This window comes from Triticum aestivum, chromosome 6B, assembly GCF_018294505.1.
Source record: "Triticum aestivum cultivar Chinese Spring chromosome 6B, IWGSC CS RefSeq v2.1, whole genome shotgun sequence".
Lineage (NCBI taxonomy): Eukaryota > Viridiplantae > Streptophyta > Magnoliopsida > Poales > Poaceae > Triticum > Triticum aestivum.
The window spans coordinates 119,801,752-119,808,529 of NC_057810.1; positions in this window are offsets into that span (position 1 = coordinate 119,801,752).

Here is a 6,778-nt window from a genome sequence, read left to right on the forward strand (position 1 = left end):
GACCCCGTCGCCGTCCTGCGTCCCTCCGGCAACCCCACCGCCGGCACCCTGCCAGGCCATCTCCCCGTGCCCCGTTCCTCCCTTCTTTTTCCCTCTCTCTCTCCTCCTCTAAGGTCTCTCTCTCCCCTTGCAGGAGCCACCGCCGCCGCCCATGGACCTCGCCGCCGGCCTCCTCCGACCGTAGCCGGCCGGGAATCGCCCGATCTGGGGCCCTGCGACCCGTTCCCGGCCTCGCCAGCCGCTGGACCTCGCCGCCTCGCCGGAGATCGCGTCGCCGCCGCCGCGGATCGGGAGGAGCCCGATCCATCCCGGCCTCCGCTCGGGGCCGATGACCTCCCCCGCGTGGGCCACCTCCTCCCCGGCCCAGCCCATCTTCTTCCCGTGTGGGACGAGCCCACTTGGTGAGCTGCCCGCTATTCCCCGCCCGAGCACACTTTAGTTAACCGACGCGCGTTCTGTTTTTTTCCAGAAATCTGCTAAGTCCTCAAAAACTCATAATATGTGTGCATGTTCGACCTGCTGTAACTCTGCATCCGTAGCTCCGTTTTGTGCGTGTAATATGTCAAATTGTTCGTCTCAATGAGTAATCCATTTCATTGCATTGCATAATGTTAATTTGAGCTCATCTTGATGCCTGAATCATCATTGCAAGAGTGCTTCATAATGTTGTCTGTTGTCTGTTAACAGAACTTGCTCTTTTGTTATTTTTGCCATGATTGATGTGTGCATCTTATGAACTTGAGCCCTACATATGTTTTGAACTATGCCATGCCATCTTTACAGGAGTGTATGCCATGTATTTTTGTGATCTCTGTGGTGACTAGCACAAGCATGTAAACTAGGCTTCGTGATGTTGCTGATTTTAGTCCCTGTTCTACTGTTATTTTGATGCCATGTAAACATGATGCTATAGAGAGATCCATGCTTATTTTGAGATACTTCAGTAAGGATGTTTTGAACATATTGCTATTGGTCTACTCGTTTCATTTGCGAATTTGTGAATCTCTTTCAACATTATTGACTCTTGCTAACATTTTGCATCAAATTTTTGTGCCACTATCCTCGCCGAGCTCCACCATAAGCTTTACTTGTGTAGGTGTGAGAACCGACAAGAATTGGTACCAAAAGTGCTATTTCATTGTTCACATTTGAGTGAACTTGATTCATTGTCAACATCAGTCAAGGTACATTGGTATAAGTTCTTCTCTTTCTCCCACTCATATTTGCTCGAGTCTTGTGATGGATAGGCAAGGCATTTCCTCTTCGGTCTATGACAATAACGACGGCGTGAATAACTACATCACCAAAGCGTCTATCTTCGATCTACAACGACAAGTGCAAGGCACACAATCAAGATTGCGAGAGCGCATCGAGAACATCTCCATCGACATTCGTCACCCCGAAGAAAGGAGAAGGGACTACATCGACAAGAAGCTTGCCGCACATAAAGAGGAGCAAGATGCAAGGATGGAGGAGATTCGGACCTTGCTCAAGTCTACTTCCCCTTCATCATCTTCAAGGCGGCGACATTCAAGCCACAAGTCTTCGGAGCGCGAAAAAGATGCAAGCGCAAGTCGTCCAAGTCCACATCTACATGGCGACCACCATCACGTTCGTGATCAACATCGTCATGAAGGGCAAGTCACCCCCAAGCATTATGTGCACGACGACGATGAACGACATCTACTACGAGCTCAAGCACGACAACGACACCATCATCATGAAGATGCTCCACAAGCGCAAATGCACAAGTCCCAACAAGCCCAACTTCACGCCAAGTCCAAGCTTCAAGAGCAAAAGAGAAGACCGCGAGACGAGCACCACCAAGGCAGTGCTACGGCTACAACAACCACTTCGGCATCTTCGCCAAGTGCTATCAAGGCATCTTCACCTTTGGACGTACGGCATCTTCGCCTACTTCCCACGTGTACGCCTACATCGACTTCATCAAGTCCAAGGCGACCACCTATAAGCGAGGGCGACACTTCCATCTTCAGAAGCCCCTCAAGGAAGATGGCCGAGCATGGGAAACTCCCTTCGGTCATGGAGACGAGCTATGAGGTGCCACACCATATGGGCCTCCAACACCAGGACGGCGACAAGACGGTCGAGCAAGGGCCATCCCCTTCGACCACGGCGACGAGCGCGGACCTCTTCAACAACATGAAGACGACGCCCACATTGGACTCCTCCTCCGAGTCAAGCTACGTGACCGCGCATGGAGACATTTGCACCAACATCTCTCCGACACCCACATATGAAGAGATGCCCCAAGTGCCATGTGAGGAGAGCCACCACCACATGAGTGACATGAGTGACTCCACCATACGTGACATTGAGAGCATTTCCTATGAGAGGATGAGTGTGACCACCACTAGCCCCACACATGAAAGCATGCCACACATCCTATGTGACGTTGAGCGCCATTTGAGTGACTCCACCAACCATATGAGTGAGAGCATCCTTGAGGGAGTGAGTGAGCCACAACATGTAGTGAGTGAGGTAGTTGAGACGGCATGTGAGGCCACTATGATTCCTAACGACTTAACCTCTACTCCGAGTGTGTTTTCTTCTTTGGTGCAAGGTCTCCTACATGACAACACGCCTATCCTCGACGAGTCCATCCCTCCAATGGATACACCGATGGCCATGGTGGACGATGATGCACCCCCCCACATGGTTCCATCAAGATGAAGATGACAACGAGACGATCTTCAACACCTCACCTACAACACATGAGCGACGCTCCAACGGTAACATAGGTGATGGTGCTTCTCTTGTCCCACTAGTGGACCATCTTGACATCGAGTGCTCCCATGATGTTGACCCACCTATTACAATGCTTCATGCTAGTGAAACTTCTTCATGCCTTGACTTACCTATTTATGATGAATATGATGATGAGCATGTTGAGTTGCCTAGTTGTGATGCTATGCTTCGTATGATATCTTGTGGAAATTCTATTGGTCACTTCATGTTTGACAAACCTTTGAACTTTTCATATGCTATGAGTGAGATCTCCCATATTGCATCATTACAATCTCAACATAGTAACTATGCATGCCCCATTAAAATCAATCCCATTTGCACTTATGGCATAGATGACGAGATGATGGTCATTGGCTTTTGTTTTTCATGTGATGATATTGCCATGCTTCCTTTACATGATTTGCGCAATTCATCTACTATGTCATGCCAGGATCACATTGTTCCAAATATGCATTGTTTTGGATGTTGTCAATATTCTCCACGTGATGTTTCTACTCATACTCATGAGGAGACCCCCATAGTTTCCTCATACATATTAGGAGATCTTGATGCATTTCATACTCTGCATGATTTCCATGATTGCTTGCACCATATGCATTCCATGAATAACAATGCTCTAGATATATCTCACGATGCATTACATCCTTTGAGTCTCCATTATGCCATACATAATAACAAGCCTATCATGATGGATGACATGTTTCTATATCGCGCATCTCATTTATTTGAAAATTGGATATTTTGTACTAGCCGACACATGCATGTGCGCATCATGATGGATGATGTGTACATTACCATGCACACACAATTTTTCCTTTGCCTTTGTTTTGTGTAGGTACTTATGAACACTCGTCATCGTCACAATCCCATGAGTTGACAAAACGAGTTCTTGAGAGCAACGACGCTTTGGGATCCCGTGGACTATCCTTACACCGTTCCCTTCACGCAACAACTATGCACATCTCTTTTACTTGGCTCTCACACGGCTATGGGCTATTTACCACTTGTCACCTTATGCTCATTTTACCGTGTTCACTTTGCATGTTATACTTGCTTCTATGCCTTTGCCATGCAATTGTGATCTTGCTTGCATCTACCCATGATTCGTCATTATGCTACTCCTATGTGTATTTGCATGCTTGGTGGAGATCCTTGTTGCTATTGCCATGTTTATCATGTGCCCCATGCTATCGATGCTTGTTGTGTTGGGAGAGTCATGATGACCCATTGCTATTTACATATGGCTTTTCACCAATACATTCATGCTATTTTCCTCACATCTTGCTTTCATGCATGTGATATGTCATGTGAATTATTCATGAACACTATTTGCACACATGACATGCTTGCCATGATTCCTCCTAGTACGTTGCATCTTCGCACTACTAGCTTGCTTGACTTGATCGCTATGATTGCTTGCTATGTTGCATCGCCCATGTTCCACTATTACTTGCTTTCTTGGGTTGATGACATATATGTTCATGCCTCTCACGTGATATATCTTGATCATTGTCTATCGTGTCCATTAGTTGCCTCTTTCATATCCACTTTTATTGAGTGCAACCATACTATGCTTATTGATCTTAGAGACTTTGACACCTTACTTGTGATGCATGCTTGTTTGATTGAGCCTATTGCATTTGGTTGTTCTTGCATCATATGCCTCCATACTATGAAATGCTCCCTTGTACTTTCTTATGATGAGCGTGATGCATACACTTGTTGGGTATATTACCACTCGAATGATAGGTTTTGCATGTCCGCTAACCTCATTTGTTTTTCCAAGTGTTTATCATGTTCTTTCGTTTTGGAGGATTCACAAGGCGGTGCCGTTATGCGACATATTGGTTATGTGAAGGCATACATGATGTACAACTCCAACATCTTCGGGAAATTTCTTGAGGTGAACTCCTTCTCTTTGAGCCATCCTCAAATACGCATATTGGATGGGTCACTCTTTCATTGTTGTTTCCTTCTTGTTGTCTACATGTTACATCTATTGGATGGAGGAGCAACATTGGAGATTGGCTCTATGGACATTTACATTGAAGAGCGCTCGCACTTATTGGATACACCTTCAAAACTCCACTCATGCCTCGACATCGAGCTTTGGTACACCAACACCTCCATATTTGTTGATTGTGCTCATACATGTCATGCTCGATGGACTTATCATACTCACCACAAGTTTGCACCCTATGCATGGATTGACTCACATTATGCTTGTCTTGTTGCATCTATTTCCATGTCATCCATGATATATGAGCTTGTTCACTTCCTTAGCAAATTTGATGTGATCTTCCTTGATGTCATATTCATACATAATGATCACATTTCCTTCCATCAATTGCATAATAACATACACATATTGAGCATCCATTGCCATATTCATGCTATTGACAAACCGTCTCACTATGACATTATTTTGCACCGTGGTTGCATTGATCATATTTACAACACATTTGTGTGCACAATGATTGCATTTCCTCCCATGAATGCTTTGCATCTCATTCTAGATCATCTCGATAAGCTTCATGTGTTTTGTCACGACCAATCTTGCCGCACGGACTCATTCTTACATGATGGACACTTTGTGTGCGCTAACCATTGTATTTCCGAGTGTCGCTTGTGTTTGCTCTTTTTGCATGTCTATCACTCCGGTGACACCTTGGACTACTTGGATTGCGCCATGTCTTCAACTTCGTCTAACTACAAGTCCGTCCACGACAACCGTTTCCATGGTGATGAGGATCACGATCCGAGGTCGGATCTTTCCCAAGGGGGGGGGAGATGATGTGGAGCATCCCACGTTCATCCCCATGTACACTCCGACTACTCTCCAAGCCCCAAGAGGACATATGACGAGACCTCGACCATACGCCATTGGGCACAAGGTGAACTCCCTCCTCTTCGAACCATCACTTTCCACATGTGAGACATGGCTACTACCTCATGCATGGACCTTGCGTACACTCAGGTATAACCGAGACGGCCATGGAGGATCCAAGGACCGAGGCCAAGCATGGAAGAGGAGAAGGAAGAAGAAGCATGGACAAGCTTCTGGAAAGCCCGGACCTTCCGGCCTGCCCGGAACTTCCGCACCCCGGACCTTCCGGCCTGCCCAGAACCTCCGCCCCCGGAGTCCAGACCATCCCCGAGCACGCCAACTCTCTGGTTAGCCCGGAACCCGGCCGGAACCTGCCCGGAACTTCCGGAGCCCGGAACTTCCGACCTCCGCCCGGAACTTCCGGCCTGTCTGCGCACAGTGTATTGGGCCGAGCCCATGTACCCCTTCGCCCTCACTTACCCCTTCGTGGGTTAGCACTATATATACTCCCCCACCTCCTCCTAGTTAGAATTAGCGTTGATTTAGCTCAAGTTAGAGATAGAGCTTCGCTCATCCATCGGATCTCCTCCTCGTGAGAGACCGCGGCCTCTTCGGAGAAGATCCTATCGGATTCAAGACCCCCTCGTGGGAAGATCCCCTTGTGGATTCAAGACCTCCTCATGGATAAGATCGGTTACCTTTGTATCCTTACCTTTGTTGACTTTGGATCTCATGTATCTCTTTGTGTTCTTTGATCTAGCACTTGTGTGACCGATTCCTTGTTGGTTGCGTGTTTTCCCTCGTTCCTCACCGTGATTTCCTCGTGTTCTTCCGCTCATTCTTCGTGTCTCCCTGTAGGATCCACTCCAAACGTGAAAGATCGGCACCTAGGGTTCCGCCCTACATCAAACTCCATTTGCGAAAAAGAAGGGCAAGAAGATTGTGAACAGATAGCTAGCTAAGATCGATTGTATTTAAATCGTAGTCTTCATTTCTCGGGCACTTTTTGATATCATGAATATTTTTAAATTTCATGGGCACTTTTTGAATTCATGAATATTTTTTCAAATTTGATGATATTTTTTCATATTCATTATGAAAAATATTGAATATTCATGAGGACACTCGATCTCGACCCCCCTCCCTCTCGATAGCTACCCCCCTCGCCAGATCCCCCTCGCC